Genomic DNA, 22,795 nt, shown 5'->3' with positions numbered 1-22,795 from the left:
AATATGTTTGTCTATCTCCTACCCCCTTTTAGGTAATATGGATGTTGTCTTGTTTCTCCTATTTTGTGTGAGTAGTTTTAGTTCGGGACTGCTGAATGGCTGGCATATCATGCAGATTCATTTTTTAGTTACCTCCAATTCCTAAAATTCAGTTTGTTTAATTTTCGATCCTTAGTTAGGAGTGCAAACCTCAGCTAAATGCTATCCTAAACTTGAATGATCAAGCACAAAGTGTTATGCGCCCTACATTCACTTTCCTGTCTATTTCGTCACTTTCATTTATATGGAGTATGTGTCAAAATCAGTTTTTTTCTTTCTCTTTCTCTTTTATGAACTTGTGTAGCAATAGGTTTTAAAGTCAGTTGAATCAATTAATGAACAAGAATATAGCGAGCTACAAATCTGTTTTGGTCACAGTAATGAATGTTTGTTAGTTTCCTCTTTTTATTTTTACTTTTATGAATGTTAATATGTCAAGTTGTGTTTGATTGCTTTTAAAATCCCGGAAACTTGGATCGTTGGTCACTAATCTTTATTTCCCCTTCTTTACATGTACACGTTGGAGCAAATGGAGTCTTAATTCAGGACTCTCTCACAATGTAGTCTCGAAATGAGACTCAACGCTATTGCTATACCCATGCATGGATTCGATGCGTCCCATACTCTTTAATCACAACACTCGGCGAGAAACAAGTGAAATCTCTAATCGCTTGAGGCTGTCTATGACATCCTTATCGTTTTTCTCTTCTCCTCTTTCCTCATCATTCATTTTATTTCGCCCTTTGTTTTTTTTGTGATTGCTAATTTATCTGTATGTTGGATTTGTCTATGGTTTGAAAGAATGTGTGTCACTTATGATTCACGTAGGATTAGAATGGGTAGATTTTATCATTTAGAATTACCGCTCTGAACATTTAGTACTTATTTTCACCATATAGGGTGCATCATTCATATAATAATATTTTTGAATTTCGTTAGTTGTAAGTTGATCTTTTTTTTTCTCAAAGCTATTTTTCTTAAATCTTTAGCATTAATTAATTAACCTAAGTTTGGCCGGATAATCGTAGTTAACGGATTCTAAAGGATGCTTAACCCCTTCCCTTTAGGATAATATAGAACCCTTACTCAGAATCACATTGGTTAAGCAGACTATTAACAGAGGTTTAGTTTTAACTTTGCCTTAGTTAACAAGTAGGTGCCCTAATTCACCTTAAAATCAATTAGGTGGCGACTCCATAAAATAAAGCAATTTAGGAATCACCAATATGTTGTACTCCGCTTCAACCCGGTTAAAATGGGGTATAACAACTATCGTACCGCTAGACTTTTATATATGCTAGAGTTGGGACTGTGTTTGATTACTTATCTGCTTACTTGTTAGTTGCTTCTTGTTTATATGTGTAAACTAACCATTGTCAGCCTATGATACCTACGAGCCTTGTGTTGTGCTCATACTACTCTTGCTACACTCTTTATGGAGTGTAGAGTTATTTTCAGGTAGTGTTCGAAGTCTCACGACCGTTTTGAGGCATCCGTCAAAGGCGTTTGGGTGAGCTATTTGAGATCTTGCAACCCAGAGTCTCTCCTTAGATTTATGTTGTTCTCTATCCTTATACAGAAGTCGTATCCAGTTTGAGTCTGTTATCTACTTCAAATTGTAAACTTCTTAGAAGCTCTTGTATGAGTCTAGACCAGGTCTTGGGAATTTCTTATAATAAAAGTATTTATTCCGTATGTTGTATCAAATTAAGGTAGTTACCTGAAGGGTTCGCCCACCAGGGAGGGTTAGTGTGGGTGCCCGCATGATCCATGATTTGGGTCGTGACATATTTTCGTTAGACATGATGTTGTCAAGCAATTGTTGAAGCTTGGAATTTGTAAGGTCCGAGAGAAATTTGGCGGATCCTTAACCAAAATTTGGCAAAGAGAATAATTCTTGAAACATCGAGGGGGATAGGGCTAAAGCACATGGATTGAGGTAATATGGTGGATACCCGTTTGTGATCAAACAAAGCCATATAGGGCGTCAATATACACTACATATCCTATCCCTATGACGTGTGGTAATGTTTTTTAAGGTTGATTTTTACTCTTAATCCATAGCCTGTTGTGGGGGTGCGTTTGAGATGCACTTGATGGATTTACTTGAGCTTTACTCTTAATGTTTCCATAACCCATTGTGGTGGTGCTATTGAGAAGCACTTAATGGATTCACCGTTTGATATGAGAAGGTTGAGCTTATTCTTCTCTTAATGGTTCCATAGCCTTAAGGTGGTCTATTTGAGATAGAATTGATGGAATCACCTACGTAAGTGTAAAGGTGTGGTCGCATTTTATGAAAGATTTCAGCCGTCTTTCTAGAGCACTCATAAGACCCGAGGTGTGTGCATGACCATAAAAGCACTTTGTTAGTATCACAGAGTTTGCATAAAATTAAGGATATCGTATGTGTTGTGGGGGTCTCAACTTATGTCCATTCAGTTCAAGAGTACTTCACTTTATGGATATTAGTTGTTGCCTCATTTCACTATGTGTTAATTCAAATCGAAAGATATTTACACTTAAGTACATGTTCCTTCCTTTTGCCGAGAAATTATTTCTTATTATTTTTTTGAGATATGTAGGGGATTGTAAAATATATATACTTATATTATTAATATCTCAAATAAAGAATAAGAAACATCTTTGAAATTTATATAATATCTACTACTAATTTTGGTCAAAAGAAGAATTGATTATATGTTTTATGAGTCTTAATGGTAGCCTCATAATCAAGGAAAATGCTTTGAATTGTCTTTATGGACATTGTCTTTATGGCCTTGATTACATTTGTCTTTATGATCTACAATTGTCTTTACGGCCTTAATTACTCTTATAATTTCATGAAAAATATTTTCAGAAAAAGCAAAATTCTTTCCTACATATATGATCTTATGGGATCATATTTGGACATAGCAAAAAAAGATAAAGTAAAATATTTTCTTCTTCTTCTTCTTCTTCTTCTTCTTCTTCTTCTTCTTCTTCTTCTTCTTCTCTTTTTGGGCAATTGTGTTTGTGCAAACTCCAAACTTCCAGCCACTAATGCAAGTGCTTGGAATTGCTGTGGAACTTTGGGGAGCGACCGGGCTAAACGATTTGCACCACGGTCGGTTCGAAATCTCTTTCAAGATAGCGGCTTGCGATGACGCAACATTCATCCGATAAGTTGATTCTTTCCTTTTGTTCGTTTTACTGATTAATATTATTAATATTTCCAACAAATGGAATGTCAGAGTACAAAAGTGAACTTGAGAAGGAAAAAACGAGAGATGACCATGAGAATAAAAATGAGAGGATGACCGTGAGGTAGAGCAAGAAAAGCAAGAGAGTCTGTGCGAGGTTATTTCTTATTCAATCACTAAATTTCCAACTTTTTCTTCTAGTTGTTTTAACACTCTTATAGGTACTCACGAGAAAGTGTACTTGCATTGAAGAGCCATCATTGGATGAACTTAATCTTAAGGTGGAAGTTCATTCTGATCATGATATTTAGAAATCAAATTCTATTACGTACATACGATTTTGAAATAGCAATTTGAAACCCTCCACACCACTCTTACCTAGGGACCCAAAAAAAAGGACTACTTAATATTTACATATCTTTAACAAAACAGGAAAGTTTAATTAATATTCAATGGACATGGATTAATGTCAAATTTAAACACGATGCTAAAAGACATTGCACAAACACACATGGGGGCATCAAGATCATGTCTTCAAAGTTTTGGCTCATGAATGAAATGCCATTTTCATCTATGTCCTTACTCTTTGAAGTAAAATAAAGATGACTGCCTATGAATCAAAAACTTTAATTTCATCCAGACCTTACCCTAAACAAAGAAAGAAAAAGTTAAGAATTTTAGGAATTTTTGGTTGTTTTCGTATCAAAGTTCCTTTTTGTTTTCTGTGATATTTTATTGAGATGAATTATGACCATCAGTTTAGCTTATTTTCCCTTTATATATGTGTACTTCATGTCTAATAGATCTACAAACTCTTGTCGCCTGAAGTAATCTGTTTCACGTAACTAAATTCATTACGGTTCTCTTTTTACGCGGGCAAATAAAAGCTACTACGAGATTGTTAGTGCTCTAAATTAAATTTTAGTATTTTAGAGTCGCCACCTAATTTATTAAGGGAAATTAGAAAAATTGAGTAAAAGATTTATTCAAGCAATAGAAAAATCTTTTGGTACCAAAGTTTAAGGTAAGGATTCTGATGATACCCTAGGAAAGGTATTACGCACCCTAGTATTAAAGATCCATAGAATACGGTTGACCTACGAGCTTCAATGTGTGATTAATGTATTTATTTGCTAAAATATTTAACTTTCCGCAAAAAATGTCATTCATTCTTATCATAAACTCAAGAATGGCAAAAAGTACCCATTTAGAAAAGGGGTTTTGGGTTTAAAAATCCGCATAAGTGTTCAACTCACTTTATTGCCGGACTAGGACACACCTGGGATTTCTCCCGAGTACAGTTACTACTATTCTAGTCCTAATAAAATGGGTTTATTACTTATGCGTTTTGTTATTATATAGGAAAATACGAGTATATCTCTGTTTTATACATACATACATACATACATATACATATATATACATATATATATATGTATGTATATATATATATATATATATATATATATATATATATATATATATATATATATATATATATATATATATATATATATACATACATATATATATATATAAAAGAAAGGAATAAGGCATGATTACCCCCCTCACCTAGTAGCGTTTTTGCTACGACACACCTTACTTAATTTTTGGTCCTATCACCCCCCTAAACTATTTAAAACCGTAATATTTTACCCCCTAAACGCTGATGCCCACTCTCATATGGGAGAGTGACATACACCCTCCTTGCCACATATGCATTTGTTTATTTTCTTTAAAAAAAAAAAAAACAGTTTACGTGTCAATTTTTAAGAATAAAAAAATAAAAAATGGATTTTTCTTTTAAAAAATTTATTTTTAAAACCCGTTTTTTTTTTTTTTTTAAAAAAAGAAAACTGAAAACGCGAATTAAAAACTGAATTTTATTTTTTTAAAAAGAATTCAGCTCACGTGTCAATTTTTAAGAATAAAAAAATCAAAAACTGATTTTGTTTAAAAAAATTATTTTAAAAACCCGTTTTAAAAAAAAAACTGAAAACGTGAATTAAAAAATTGAATTTTCTTTTAAAAAAAAATTAAATCGCTTTTTTTTTAAAAATCCGCTTACGTGTCAATTTTTAAGAATAAAAAAATAAAAACTGATTTTTTCTTTTAAAAATTTATTTTTAAAACTTGTTTTAAAAAAAAACTTAAAACGCTAATTAAAAACTGATTTTTCTTTAAAAAAATAAATTTAAAACCCTTTTCTAAAAAAAAAAAATTGTTTTTTTTTTAAAATCCATATGTTTTAAAAAAAAAAAACTGAAAACATGTTTTTTTAAAAATATATGGAAAAATGGATTTGTTAAAAATATGGAAAGCTTGATTATGTTTTTTAAAATGTCTTAAAAGATCTTGATTTTCATGATTTCATTTTCTTAGGACACTTTTATTTTTCAAATAAAATACGGAGATAGTGTTTTTCTTGTCAAAATTTGAAAAGAAAAAACTGATTTTTTTATAAAATTTTGAAAAATTTAATTATTTTTTTAAATGTGGAAAACTAGATTTATATTCATATTTTAAGAAAAATTTAAGTTTTCCCGTTTTTTATGTTTCTCACTCTCTCAAAGAGAGTGAAACACACTCTCCTTGCCACGTCAACCTTAAGAGGGGATAATATTACTGTTTTAAATAGTTTAGGGGGGTGATAGGACAAAAAATTAGGTAAGGTGTTTTGTAGCAAAAACGCTACTAGGTGAAGGGGGTAATGAGGCCTTGTCCCTATAAGAAAAGTGAGAGTTTTATTAAGTCCACTTTAATTCCATTTTGAAGCTCATATAAGTCTACTCATATTCCACACCAAATCCATCTTATCATTTAAATCCGATCCAAGTAGGTTTTCAGTCACGCCCCGAATCATGGCCTGGGCGAAACACGACACTCGTTGCCATATTGCATGTGACCGAGCGAACCACATGGCTTGCTGAATCATCTTGAGGCATACATGAGCGGAAAAATATAACATGAATGTGATGAGATTTTATAAAATATGAAAATCATAACATTAATAAAATATTGATTTAAAACGTGAATGCAGAAATATCGTAAATGAGCCTTAATGGCTATCCGACTCCAATCATCTGACATGGCATGTCTGACTAGTCTACTCTATGAAACCACTACATAAGTCTGAACATGAAAATATACTCACAGGGACAAGGCCCCTAGCATACCTTTAAATGCATATCTTATCATGAAAAGAATAAATAATAAATACCTAAGCCCCGGAAGAGATGGGGCTCACCAACAAGCTGATAAGTGTGAAGTCCTACTAGACAGATGCATCGTCTTGTAAATCAGTACCTGCATCGTGAAATGCAGGCCCCCGAACAATAAAAAGGGACGTCAGCACATTGAATGTATTGGTATGTAAAGCAACTGAATGAAATAACATGGGACATGGAAATAACATAATAGAGACTGAACTGAAACATGATCATGAACATGAGTGTTATACCCCTTTTTAACCCCGGTTGAAGCGGAGTACAACATATTGGAGATTCCTAAATACTTATGTTTTAAGGAGTCGCCACCTAATTGATTTTACGGTGAATTAGGACACCTAGATATTAACTAAGGTAAAGCTAAAGCTAAACCTCTATTAATGGTCTGCTTAACCAGTGTGATTCTAGATAAGGGTTCTATATTATCCTAAAGGGAAGGGGTTAGGCATCCTTTAGAATCCGTTAACTTACGGTTATCCGACCAAACTTGGGTTAATTAATCAATGTTGGATATAGTATTTCAATTTTAAGAAAATAGCTTGTGCAGATAAGACTTGTAAAATATAACAATTTGTGCAAAAGAGGATTTTAAATGTCATTTTATAAAAAAGGGACTTCAAATAATAATGTTGTTAAAATGGGACTAGTAATTCGCATAAAAGGGGATTTTAGAATGCTATTTAAAATAAAAGTTTATAAATGTTACTAAGGTTCTTAAAATAAAATGCTAATAAAACCTATAGGAAAGAATATAATAATTTGTATAAAAGAAGATTCTAAATGCCATTAACAATAGAATTTATAAAAGTTGAATAGAATTTAAAAAAAAGTTGATAAGGCTTTAAAAAAAGCTATTTAGAATGAGATTTGTGGAAAAACATAATGATTAGCATAAAAGGACGTTTCAAATACCATTTAAAATAAACTTATAAAATAACGCTATTTAAAATAAAATTTGCATAAAATAATAAATAGAAGAAAACGCAAGTTTGTACAGCGTTTTGATGAAGATTTAAACAATTTTGAACGATGATGTATTAATTGACTTTGAGTTTTAAAAGTATAAATGAAATACAAAATAACGGATAAGCTTCTTCATCCCTTTTGTTATTTTTTATGAACTATGCTTAATTAAAGACATGCATGATTGATTCAAACTTTAAAGGGTTATTTAAAATATGCCTGAGTTTATATTTGCACATTAATGACTTCTTGGAAGTAATATAATAAGAATAAAATGTGATTCCTTTAACTCAAAATGAATTTATGCCACTAATTATTCTTGGGGTAACTATTATGGGTACCGTCAATATAAAGAAGAAAGATGAAACTTATGGGAGATTGATTTGTGAGTTTTTCTCCTAAATTTACTACCCAATATGTTAAAATTAACTCACTAAATTTACTAAGTTCATCTAAATCAGCAAGGATAAAACAAAAATACAAAACGTTAGTCACATAATACACAATCAAACGAAAATGAAATAAAAAAAAATGGATCAAATGGGCCCAGCCATTTTGGGGCTGTTGGGCTTCGGCCCAGCAGCTCTATTTTTTGTTGGGCCGCTGCTGCTTATTACTGGGTCACTGCTGGGTTTCGGCCCAGCAGCCTCTTTTTTTTTTTGAACTGCTGTTGGGCTGACACGGAGAGGAGATTTACGTTGGGCCTTAGCCCAAACCGAATGCGGAGTAGAACGAGTCCTCCGGACTCATACGTGATGGTCATGCACAAAAAAATGGAAGAAAAGGGATTAGTGTATAATCAATAAATAAAGCCATATATAATGCAAGATTCAAAACAAACAGTTCAGCAACTTGTGTGAAGACTATGTATATCCAGGTATATTTCATATATACACATTCGTACACAATACACTTGCAACACACAGATTCTCAATCTTTTTTTTTTTATAGCCAATCGCACAAAATTAAGCAAAGATGAATACGTTAAGTTCATATATGATGGAACCAGCAAATTGACATTTCAAACAGCCTTAATCAATACAAGCAACTTCGATATATCTAAATAACTGCCAGTCGCATATAGCCTGTGAAAACACCTAAATCAGTATTTCAGTTCATTGCTTCAGGGGCAGACAAATAGACCACAAGCATTTTATACCATAAATATAGAGACAACAGTTACAGATGGACTAGGTTCCTAATTCAGATCAGATTTAGTTAATCTATGCTTGGTAAAATAATACACAGAGCTGAGAGATAGTTATATTTCACCCGATAGATCTAAATGAAGATAGAGGGGCAGAAGTGCTCTAAACATTACTGGGCAAAATAAAATCAGCGAAAGAAGAGCAGAATCCAAAGAACATGAGGATTTAGCCTATACATGACATCCATGAAACTAGCAATTAAACAAACTGCATCGAAGTGACAGTGAGTAAAAGAAGGCAATCCCTGGGGCTTTTGAAAATGTTTCCATGAATACAACAATGAATCTATAAGGCTCATGCTTATGATCACAATGTCTATTTCAAGAGGTTAAGCAAATCAGACCAGATTTCACCCTTTTAAGGTAACAACAAACCAAATTTCAATCATCTTTACCACAAATTATCATTCTTATCATAGTGCAAGACTGGATATACTTAACAAGTTAGAACCAGATATATGTATATCATCAAAGCTGCCATTTCAAAGTAGATGAGCATAGAAGTTACAAACACAGATTAATACAAGCAAGAGAGGAGAAAGGCATAACTAGTTATTTCAAATTTATCTTTAACACATAGAGAACCTGAAGGCTAGATGAGATTAATATCTAATTCCAATTTGGATCATGGTTAACTAATGAACCAATAGAAGTCCAAACCTTTGTACTTAGAACATGCTTGCATAGACACAAGGTTTTTAACAGCACGTTCCAAAATAGGCAAATTAGGGTTCAAATACCTCTATAGCTAATTAAAATTCCAGTTTAAATCTTCAACATGATCATGTCAAGCTATTTAATGAATGTCAGACACCAAATACAACACAATAGGAGTGCTGCCAGCTCCAGAATAGCCTAGAACAAGGTATTAACATGAGCATGCATTTGGAAAGAATAACCAGGTCATTTTTTTAATGGCAATATCATTTGTAAGCTAATGTGGATTTTCTGCAAGAAAACAGAGATTGCATGTTTCAAACCAAAACTTGACATTACCAGTTTAAGATTTTCTCTTTCAACCTCTCAAGAGAAATACTGAAAATGATTCAAGGTTTCTAAACTTTCTTCCAGAAAACAGCATTCGAAATTCAAAGAAAAAAAGAAACAAGTTGGAGTTCTTATTTTGGAAGAACAAATATAAATTAACTTTAGATTAAAGCAGCCTCATACTAAACTTGTATATAACTTATCATCAAGGCTTAATATACAACAAATTTAAGCTCCTTAAGAATTAACATCATATGGAATAATCATTCTATATCGATCTACAACCAGACATACACATGCTTAACTATGACTTTATGCTATCGAATACCAAACAGCTATTTAAGAATCATGTAAATCATCAAAAAACAGGCTACATGAGTATTTTCGATAATCCTGATCAAACCAGATTTCAAGCTAACACAATATAATCAAAACCAGTCATTTACACAAGTAAACAAATTTCTAATGGACAGGGTGATAAACGCAGGAGCAGAAACAGCATACCCTTCTATATTTTATATGAGTTCACACAATTCCAACAAAAGCCATACACAAATTGATTCTAGCTCATTAACTTAACTAACATGCAGATTCAAGTGATTCAAGACCAAACTTATACTTAACAAAATTTAAAACTGATAACGTCTAACCCATGTCACATAACAATTTAGACAGAAACTTGAACCATACTTAACCATAAAACATATTAGTCTAATAAAAGAAAAACCAAACTACTAATGACGAAAGAAATTGAATGATAAAAAATGTAGAATAAATGAAAGAGGTTTACTGACCTTTCGCAGGTGCAGCGAAATGGGTACAGGGCTTCCAATCTACACTCGAAACATTTCAGATTTGACGTTGCGAAATTAACTCAAATTCTGGATTTGTGTATTCTCGGATCCGCGAAAATAGAACAAAAAAAAAGAAAGGCGGTTTGGACTCGGATTCGGTATCAAGATGAGATTGCTACTGCTGAAGAGAAAAAAAAATGATTTTTAGGGGGGGTTTGGTTCAAGATCTGGTATATTTTTTAGGAGGTTTTTTCCGGCTTTTTTTTTTAATTTCTCCCCCGATGGTTCCTTTTTATAGGTTTTTGCCTGTTTGCTTTTTTTGTTTTTGTGCTTGAAAAAGGGAAGGAGGAGCGGGAGAGAGAGAAGAGTGGAGGACAAGGGTGAGTGGGGAGCGGAGAAGAAGGAAGAAAAGGGGGGAAGTGGGAGCGGCGGCGAGGGAGGCGGGAAAGGAGGAGGGAGAAAGGGAAAGGAGAAGAGAGGGGTGCGGCGGTGGGTATGGAGGAAAATGAAGGGGAAACCCTAAAAAGGGTTTCCCTTATTTGGCTGAAAAATGAATTGGACCCGGTCCATTTGTGGACCGGGTCAAATTTTAGACTGGGTATTAAAAGAATGGACTATTAAATTAAACATGGACTGATCTAAAAAATTGAGATAAAAAATATGGTCTAGTCCAAAAAATATTAGGAATTAATCGGACTTTGATTTGGGGTCCGGTAAGTCAAAATACGGACTGAGTGCAAGAAATAGTTTGGCTTCTAAATTTGAATAAGAGACACATTTTGATTGACGATGTACTAAGGGTGCCAGAATATCACCTAATACGGAAATATGTAATTATAAAAAAGATCCGGGTAAAAATTATATGATGTCGCAAATGACCGTGCTATAATATTTAATAACAAACGCTACCATTTAAATGTGCGAAATAAATGCGATGTGTGTGCGGAAGTTGGTAGAAACGTCGAGAAATGCAAGTTTCAATAATACTAAATAATAGTAGCAAATAAATAGCGGTAGTAATACTGCTAATAACAATGATAATGGTAAAAATGATAATGTTGATGATAATGGTGATAAAAAATAATAATAGATATAATAATAATAGTAAATAACAAATATTGATAATTAAAAATGATAATAATTAATAATAATAATAATAAAGATGATAATAATTAATAAAAAATAATAATAAATAACGCTATTGATTGTGACAAAATGTTAATAAATTAATAATAGTAACAATAATAGTGGTAATAATAAGATAATAATGATAATAATAATAAGAAGAAATAATAATGATGATAATAATAATAATAATAAATAAAAATTATTGATAAAACAATGATAATAATTAATAATAAAATAACGATGAATGATGATTAATAATTGATAACAAAATAACACTGATAATAATGATTAGTAGTTAATAATAATAATAATAACAATAATAATGATAAAGGAAATAACAAGAAATAATAATTAATGACAAAAATAAAAATGATAATTTAAGAATAATAATAACAATAATAATAATAATAATAATAATAACGATAATAATAACTGCAGCGGAATAATAAAACGTGGGTGTTAATAAAAGACTAATAATTATAGTAAAATTTAGGAGCATGTTTTTTTTTTTTAATTTCTCAAAATATCAGAAGTATAAATAGGTATTTCGGGGAGAGGCGGGACAAAATTGGGTGTCAACAATGAGTACATATATAACATGTGTAAAGTATCGTAAGTAGGGAGAGCATTAAATACAACCGACAACATGGTCTGGTACTTGCGTCCTACTAGCAGAATACTCATAGTTTGCCAGGGACATGAGATTTAATAATATTATGAAAGGATCCAGTCATTATAAGAGATCATCTTAAGCATGGGTGGAGTGATCCTCATCCTACGGTGGCTACGTAGTTTCAGGTTGTTTGAAGCCTTCTCGGTAATTAATGCAACTCAACTCCCAAAAACATGAACATGAAAAATAAGTGGCACTTGCTGCCCATGGCTTTTCATGAATCATCACTTGCATGTACATGGATATCATTCGTATTATTCTTGCATGAACTTATAAAACATATATATCTTTTCTTGAAAATATCATAATAGTTCATAAACTTGCATGTAAAAACCCATGGAATGCAAGGTACGAGTTTTCATGAATTACGGACAGATTCTCAATAATCATAATGATGTATCAAGAACACAATGAAGAATTTATAACAATTTAATGCATAATATAACATGGGGCATGGACCTAGGATTATCATGAACATGGTTAAAAACCCTAGTTTTGATGTACCGCGAAATTTCGAGATATTCGATGCTAATTCCTTAAGCTTTTGTGAATCTTCTAGCACTTTTGTTGTTACTTTTTGTGTATTTATGTCGTTTTGTAGGATAAGATGCCTGAAGAGCATAACGGAGCAAAATAGAGCAAAAATAGAACAATCAGCACTTTCTCGCAGTACATGCTAGCAGCACTTGCTGCAGCATGTTGTGCATGCAACATCTACGAGTAGCACTTGCTGCAGCATGTTGTGCATGTAGCATCTGTGAGTAGCACTTGTTGTAGCATGTTGTGCCTGCGAGTAGCACTTGCTGCAACATACGCTACACCCAGGGCATTTTTATCCACAATTTGTTCCCAGTTTGGAATGTTATAAATACTCTTTTAGGGTTTGTAAAACATTATCTTTGGCCATTTCATACAAGTTTTGGAGACTAGGTTCCTACACCACACTTTGGGGTTGAAGATTTTAAGATTTGGTTGAGCATTTCTTAAACCTTTACTTCATTTCTTCAATTTCTTGCTTTGTATTGTATATCTAAGTGTGTAGTATTTATTTTCTTCACTTGAATCTTGTTTATGGAAATATTCTATGATTAAAGTGTTGGATGAAACTCTTGTTTTGCTTATGTATTGAATTATTTTTATTGCTATTGAAGTGGGTCTTTGTTGATTTAATTAATCTTGTTCTTTAATGTTTCTTAAGGGATTAACTAACCCTAAGACTCGCCCATTTACTTTGATTGAGCTCGGAAGAGGAAATCTAGGTTGGGAAAGATTAATTAACAAGAATTTGGATCATTAAACCCATCTAATAACTTGAGCTAGGAATAGGAAAGTTACTTGAGATTCAATTGGTTGTGCTTGATATCACACTCTAAGGCTTGGAAAAGCTTAGAGTGAAATTCATTTATTTGGTTGGAAAACTTTTAATGAGATTTTAGAAACCATTATCTATTAACATAAACCCGCTCTTAGTTGTAAGATCATAAAACATATTGGATCGTTACTTGAGAGTTCCTTGTACCCATGCTTGTGGCCATTGATCATTTTACTTTCTTTCTAGGTTAGTTTACATTTTTGCATTAGTTATAATTTTCTTAAAATCAAAATATTATCAAGTGTTTGGCTTAGCGTAGAAAGTGATAATTCCTTACTTGTTTAAATCGCCTAGTATATTGTTCCCTATGGGATCGACCCCGACTCATAGTTGGGTAAATTATATTGCATACGACCGTGTACACTTTCTCTTTGAGGAGTGAATTTGGACGTTATCAAGTTTTCGTAAAGCTTCATACTATATGGAAGAAGAAGCGTGAAGAAGAACAATGATGTTTCCACACATAGATAGCAACCCTAGATACCTGGTAATGCTCCAAACTTGTATTAATAATCTGAACTTAGAAGAAGAATTCTAATCCTTGGTCTTGGATTCCTTTAGGTGGGTTTTCTTGAAAATCCTATGTTAAGAACATGAAATTCCTACTTAGAATTCATGGGTAATTGATGGAATTCACTTAGGATGGTCTTAAGGAGCTTACCTTGATGCTTGGAGAAGTTGAGAGAAGAGAACTTTCGTGTTAGGGCTTGAGAGGAATGAGACTTATGAAATAAAACTGAAATTCCCGTCTTTTAATTGTCTCAGTCGCGGCACCGTTACCGACCTCGTTCTTACTCTTTTCTACCCTTTCTCTTTCTTCCTTTCTAGATCCGTCAATTATGTTATTTCAATGCCGCCATGTCAATTAGTGGCAAGTTCAGTAAACACAAAACTATAGATAACATAATCATCATTTCCTCCTGTAAATGTTATCAGTTAGTTTCTTCTACTGCAATAAATTAAATATACCTTTTGACTTTTTAATATATGTGCTAGATCTTTACAAAAAATGATATTTTGAGGTTGGTCGAGCAAATTCTAAAAGTAAAAGGGAAGTAAATAACATATAATGTTTCGTAGAGGAATATGAACTGAAATTATCAGTTGAAAGTGACTCAGCTCTTTGGCTTGGCTCCTAATATACCTCTTTTCTTTGGGTCACGTTATAAAGCTCCTTTTTCTTTAAGTACATTCCTGCATTTTAGTTCCCCCACTAGGATGGCAAAATTAGTGCAATGACCTGATTGTGTGTTTGATAAAATATTGAAATTATTAGGACTTTAACCCCATTAAAATCCTTATAAGGTCAAAGGTAAATATGTAATGACATGCACTACTAAGTACTTACTACTATTTACACCAAGCTCATCAACTTACCATTTTTAGTAGAAATATATATTAATTGATTATTAGTTAAATGGATAATTATTAAATTTTCAAAAAACATATAATAAATAGGGATAACTTAACTATATAACTTGTATTATTGATTTTGGAAGTGAAAAGAGCTTAACGATAGTTAAAATGAGACGAAGGGAGTATTCGAAAGGGTAGGAAGAAAGTTCACATATTATCATATGCTAGAGTAAACCTGTCAAGTGGGCCGGACCAGCTCGTTTAACCCTGCCCATAACCGGCCCGGAATGGAACCGGTAAGAGGGGTAGTGGGCTGGGCTAGGTGGAACAATTTAGGGGTTGGGCCGGACATGCTATGTAGCTTGGTAGCCCAGCCCACGGGGGTTCGGGTTCTGGCCCACCGAGCCCCCAACCCGGCCCGGTTCGGCAAAGGCATAATTAACTAAGTTTACATTAGTACGACATTTATCTATGGCAAAAGTTCCACAATAAGGTAATTCATATATAATAAATGGTAACAAGATGATAGAATACGTTTTCAATTTAGGTGAGTCCAACTAGTAAAAGTCGAGGCCGTCTAACTTAAATTTAGGTATCACTATCACATTTAAGGGGAAAAAAAAAGTATCACTTTCAATTGCTTTAAAAATTAAATTTTATCTTCAACTTTAAACTAGATATTATTTCCTCTCATCTGAAACAATGCATATTTTGCCCATTTTAATTGTTCATCCCCCATTTATAATTTTTTTTTAAAAATACTGTGTTCTTTTAATTATTTTTCATCTTAAGTGTTTTTCTCAAAATACCCCCCAACGTTTGACCAAAATCCCAACTACACACCTAACTTTTGCTGGGGTCCTATTACCCCCATGGACAAATTTTTTCAGTATTAAAATGCCCCTTTTTTGCTGATGTGGCAGTCCAATATGATAACTCCCAATTATTAACAGGCGTTTGTCTACACGCGCCTGGCCCACGTGCCACGTCATCATCGTCTTCATTAGGAGTTGAAAAAAAAATCACACCAAATCAACTCAAAGAATCTAGTTGAAAAACAAAATCACACCAAATCAACTCAAAAAATCTCCAACCAAGCAACAAGTAGCAACTCCAAACAAACAACTTCCAATCAGATTTTCTTTAACAAGATTAGATTTTTCAACCTTGGTTTTTTTTTTTCCAGAGTTTTCAATTTTTTTCTTCAGATTTTTTTTTTTTTTTTAATTTGATTTGGGAAAACATTGATTATAATCCAAACAAACCCAAATGTGAAAGGAAGCTTCCTAACACCAAGTAGAACAAAGTTCATCCATTAATTTGATCAAACAATCAAGAATTTAAAGAAACCCACTTGGTGTTCTTCATAGCTTTCTCCACAATGGAGTTTAATTTTCTCCCCAAATCAACTCAAAGAATCTCCAACCAAGCAACAAGTAGCAACTCCAAACAAGCAACTTCCAATCTCAAATCTCTTTAACAAGGTTAGATTTTTCAACCTTGGGTTTTTTTTTCCAGATTTTTCGTTTTTTTTTCTTCAGATTTTTTTTTTTGAATTTGATTTGGGAAAACAGTGATTATAATCCAAACAAACCCAAATGTGAAAGGAAGTTTCCTAACGCCAAGTAGAACAAAGTTCATCCATTAATTTGATCAAACAATCAAGAATTTAAAGAAACTCACTTGGTGTTCTTCATAGCTTTCTCCACAATGGAGTTTAATTTTCTCGCCAAATCAACTCAAAGAATCCCCAACCAAGCAACAAGTAGCAACGGAGTTTAATTTATGAATTCATAATGGGTATTATTTTGACCAAAAAAATGGAGATGGGTATTAAATAGGGTGAAGAAGAAGATGAAGTAGCCTAAAAATGGAGAGAATTTAAATTTATCTATGTGGCAGCTTAGTTGGCGCTCCAAAACACGTCAGATGCAGTTTTTTGAAGGCTATCATGCGCCACTGAGCGGTGCATTCACGCTCTTGTCCATATCAGCAAAAAGGGGCATTTTAATACTGAAAAAATTTGTCCAGGGGGGTAATAGAACCCCCGCAAAGGTTAGGTGTGTAGTTGGAATTTTGGTCAAACGTTGGGGAATATTTTGAGTATTTTCTCAATGAAAGATCTCCTTCCAAGTTATGAGAGTAAATAGACACAACATTTCTAAAATAACTAGTCAATTTTCCTTTAATTGTATGATTAAATAAGATTTATTAAAGATTTTTATATTTGTTTTAATCCACTAAGTATGAAGAAGAATGAAGGATATTTATAGATTGGAAATAAGGCCAAAATATTATTTAAGAAACCTGATGGGTAAAATAAAGTTGGCAACAACTAGATTTTAAAGTTCAAACTTAATAAATTTTAGTATTAGAATTGTTTTTGAAAAATATTTAAAACTGGCCCGGCCCGGCCTGGTAATTAATTTGTAGAACAATTGGTAACCGGGGTAAATTTGTAAATATTCACTAATAAAGAGATTAAAAGTGGCACGATTTAATTAATTGAAGGTTGAATATATTTGATTAATTATGCAAGTAGTAAAATCAAAATCCATCAATAGAGGAACCCACATGGTCTCGACCCTTCTCTTCTTTTTCCTCCTATAAAGAAAATTCAAATGAACATTTCTCTTGGTGTTACTATTTTCCTTCTCATGTAGAATGTTCTACTCAGCGATTTCCAATTAAATAACCAGAATTATAAAGATAAACTTAATTAGTTACACCCAACAAAAATAATTAAATGTCAATTTGGGCGTCTTAATTGCTATATTATTATTATCTGGCCCACGCTTGCATGTGCATCAACTTGATTTTTATGTGGAAAATTAGTTAGATAATGAATTTGCACAATTAATTAGGTAAAGTTGTCTGATGAACAAAATGGATGACAAAGCAAAAAATACACAACAAATATGACCTGTTCAAAGTTCAACAATATCAGAGTCAATAATAGTTAATATCAGGATTAGAAAGTAACTTAAGAATATAGTTTTAGAAACGTGATTCCAATGTCTAAATTACTCTAATATCATCTTCAACTTCTTCAAATCTTTTGGAGTAATCTCGATTTTCTTGTCAAAATCCACCAAGGAAATGACCTCCTACGATCACTTATAAATTTATAAAGAACTATAACATCAATTGACTCAAATCTACGTGGTCACCTTAGTCTGACGCCTAAAGTTAAACATAAATAAGAGATTTGTAGAATTTAAATAAAGTGTTTATATTAAGAACAAAAGAAGTTTTCAGCAAAGTGTATCAAGAATATCTCTAAGTTCTAAGACCAATAAAAGATAAATCTGCGATAGTTGTTTTTAATCCCAGTACTGATATAATTTCATCCTTTAAGGAATTTAACAATAAAACATGAAGGCCTGTATGGGTTGGTGTTAGGGGTGTACAATGTAAACCGACAAACCGCACCAAACCGCTAAACCGAGAAAAAAACCCGACTAGTGGTTTGGTTTGACTTGGTTTGGTGTTGAAAAAAAAATATCCGACCATAATTGGTTTGGTTTGGTTTTAACTAAAAAAAAGTCAAACTGAACCAAACCGAACCCGACATTACTTGAATTCAATTTTTAACTTATTTTGTACATAAAAATATTTATTTGTAATGTAATTTATAAATATTTCTTAAATTTTTTCGTAGTTTTTTTTATCTATTATCATATTATTCAAGCTTGAACTTAGAATTTTGAATGTCAATAAGTTTTATATTATGGATGTTGGTAACTCAAATAAAGTCCAAGCCAAAACCAACTCAACATTAATGTTAACAAGAGAAATTCAGTTTACCACTAGGAATGACAATAATGTTGGATATTTATTCTTTAGTTTTGCATAATTGATTTAGAGAGTGAAAATACATAACTTAAGTTTTTTTTCTTTGTCATGTAATTAATACTTATTTAGCCGTACTTATTTTAGCATGACTTAGTATTTTTAGATTATGGTCATTTTATTTATGGCTTGTTAATTAGCAATATTTATTTTAACCAATTTTATTGCTTTTGTTGAATATTTTAATACAACATCATTACTCTTCTCACATTTTGTGTTATATTCTTAAGAAACACCTTAATTATATAGTTGTATCTTACTAGGACTAAAGAAATATTTGAAGTAAAAGTTATATCTTTTGTATCAAGACTATTCCGGAAAAAAAAAACCCCGAAAATCCCAAGAAAACCCAAGGTTGAAAAACCCAAATTTTATTTGTTTGGTTTGGTGTATAAATTTAAAAACCCGACGCAATTAGTTTGATTTGGTGTTTAAAAAATCTGAATCAACCCGGTCCATGTACACCCCTAGTTGTTGTTATCATTCATGATCTCAAACTAACATATAAATAAAGCAATAAATTAAATTGGCCTTTTATATAGTGGCAGAGTTAGAAACCCTTACAAGTTCAAAAACTACTATATTAAATTTTTTAATTTTTAATAAAAGATTTTATCAGGCTATCTGTATACAGTAAAAATCGGATTTATGCTAGACCGGTGAGACCGGGAATTGAGGGAAGAAAGAAACAAGCACGAGCATGAAGACTTTCTTTCGAACCGGAGGTATTGCACCAGAAGTGGTTGATCAGAAGAAAGCGGAGGAAATCGTTTGGTCCGGTTTGTCCGGAGCAAATTCCTCATCACAGCCAGTCCGATTTCTCCATGGCCGAGTTGATCGTGGCTGTTAGTCAGGTTCCTTCATGACCAAGTTGATCGTGGCTGTTAGTTCGGGTGTTCAGTTACAAAATTGTCACACGTCAAGACTGATCTGCCACATTGTATTGCCAATTGTACGGGTGTCAGACCGTACGACCCAACCTTATCCTTTTACGGTTTTCTTTATTCTAAAGGGGTTTTATGTTGTATGCAAGGCCCATAAGGCAAAACTATAAATACGGGGCATTTCCCTACTTTTAAGAGTTAGCTTTTTGGAATCTAGAGTATTGTAATAGCAAATTAAAACATTATTTCTCTCCTTAGTCCGAATCTGTGGAGTATTATTGTTTAGCTTCACTCTTCTAATATCACTTTACTTAATCATTCATAGCAACATATGCAACGTATTTATCCAAGTTATTAACACGTATATTCATATCTACAAATCATTGTGCACGAATCCATATATATATATATATATATATATATATATATATATATATTCCCTCAAAAATCAAAATAGATTAAAGTTTGTCCACATATCCTATACCTCACTTACAAATTCAATTGATTACCTAATTTCGGGGTAAACAGTTAGGTATAATATGTATAAAAAATTATATACGCAGGCAGTACAGGCATTCGATATATTGAAACCCCTATTTACATAGTTCTGCCGCTACTCTTGAGAGTTAATTTGTCAAACAAGACAATTTAAAAAAAAAAAAATTGTGCTGATTTAACAAGACAAAATTACTTCAACCAATAGTGCTAGCAAGACCTTGGCTAGTGGCGAAAAAATTAGCTCATGAAAATATGACCCCCTTAATTTGTTTCGGGTCATTTGCACTTTTGTCCTGTTTTGTGTTAGTCTTTAATTTTTGCCCTTCAAATGATTTTTGCCCTTCAAAATCGAACTTATGCCTAAAGGAACATAAGTTATGTATTATAATATCCACAAATTATGCATGTGCCCTTAAAGAACGTCTGCCCCGCTAGGCATAAATTTGGTTTTGAGTGGCAAAAATAAAGACCATTCCATTTGAAGAACAAACCATGCAATTACTTCATTTGTTCTAGATCGGGCGGATCATTGAATCGTTTATTTATACCCGTTCAATTCAGTTCGTCTAAAATCTGAGCTAATATGTAGCTCAAAAAATTCATTAAATACTATGTCAAAATAGATATACATTTTTTGTTTGAGATGTGTCATATTTCACATATAAAGGGAAAAAAGTTTTATTCAGTACTTAGGCCCCGTTTGTCCATAGAAACCAAAAAAAAAATCACTTTTTTTTTTTTAAATTTTGGAGTTGGAGTTGGAGTTGTGTTTGATCATAGTTTTTGAAATTGTAGTTTTAGGGTGAAATGTAGTTGTAAAAAAGTGAAAAAATTTTAAAAACAATTTTTTTGAGTTTTTGGTATTCTGAAATACAACTTCAAGCTATATTCGAAATTCTTACGGCCAAACGCTGACAAGTGAAAAATGTGAAAAAAGTGAAAAAAAATTCTGGAATAACGTGAATAATTCTTATGGCCAAACGCCTACTTAAACTAATCATAGAAAAAACAAAGAAAGACATTAAAAACTCAGTAAGAATTAGACGGATTGAGTTATGAATTGTTTCTTAGGAAAAGGACACAAATGGCCGCTGGGCCCAAAATAAACGCATGCCCTGGCCCAAGTTTTCCCAAACCCAAAAAGTATCCCCTAAACAATTCCCATGAGGTAGCCAAAATCTGTAGCAAGCCTTTTCTGGCGACTTTTTCGCCAAATTCTTTTTTAAAAGTCATCACCAAATGCTGGTTGGCCCAACAACCAAGCGCTTTTAAAAAAAAAAAAAAAAGTTAGATTTTTGTGTCGCCACTAAAGGCCTGCTACAGAAAAATCAGGCTTTTTAGTGGCAACTAAAAAAGTCGCCACTAAACGTTAAATATCCCAAAACATGTATAATATGTGCATATTTTGTAAGAAATATTTCAAAAAACTCTGAGGCGATTTTTGTATGTAATATGTAGCATCTGTTTATAAAAATATGTATCATTACCTATCTGTAATGTATATAAACTATATAAAATATGAATCATTAAGGTATGTATCATTTTTGTATATAATATGTATCATTTGTGTATATAATGTGTATTATAGAATAGAAAATTGTATCATTTTTGTATATAAAGTGTATATATAATTCCAGCATGTGTATATAAATTGTATCAATCTTGTATAAAAAGTGTATCATACGTATTAAAAATGTATCATAGAAATTGTTTCATTGTGGTATATAATATGTATCACTATTGTATATGTAAAAACAAAAAATCATAGCATTATTGTATAATATGAGTATAATAAATGTATAATTAACGTATAATGTATGTATAATAAATTCCAACATATGTATATAAAGTGTATCATTCTTGTATATAAAGTATATATATAATTCCAACATATGTATATAAACTGTATCATTCTTGTATATAAACTGTATATATAATTCCAGCATATGTATATAAACTGTATCAATATACTACTAAATATACACATATTATACATTTTTTGGGATATTTATTACTAAATATACACATATTATACAAGTTTTGGGATATTTAATCTTTAGTGGCGACTTTTTTAATTGCCACTAAAAAGCCTGAGTTGTCTATAGCAAGCCTTTAGTGGCTATTTTTTTATCACGATTTTTAGTCGCCACAAAAATATGACTTTTTTTTTTAAAAGCGCTTGGGCTGCTGGGCCGGCCAGCAATTGTCATTATTTGGGGCCGAGCGGACTCCTAAGGTTATTAGGTCCAAATATTGGCCAAATGGGACATTACTTTGGGCCATTAGACACACAGTGTCCTTTTTCCTTATTTCTTTCCTCAATTTAGCCCAAATAACTTTTAGGTTGATCATTGACCCTTCAATTTATCAATACAATCCATTTTGATTCATCCAAATTCAATTCATCTCCACTCATTTAACACCCCTAGCGTTGGCTCTCACCGGGAAGTTTCTTAAGAAAATATAAGTAATTAAATGCGCAGCCTTAAGATTATTGTGAAATTCAAGGCAACTTCCCAAACATATAGTAGTTAGCATCCTAGTCAAACTGTCCCAAAAGGAATTTTAAATAACACATGAAACAAAAGCACAATAGTTTCCACTAGTGCAGTCATGATCCACCACCAATTGGA

Source organism: Lycium barbarum, chromosome 11 (genome assembly GCF_019175385.1).
Source record: "Lycium barbarum isolate Lr01 chromosome 11, ASM1917538v2, whole genome shotgun sequence".
NCBI classification, from domain to species: domain Eukaryota; kingdom Viridiplantae; phylum Streptophyta; class Magnoliopsida; order Solanales; family Solanaceae; genus Lycium; species Lycium barbarum.
Note: the sequence above shows the minus strand (reverse complement) of the source record.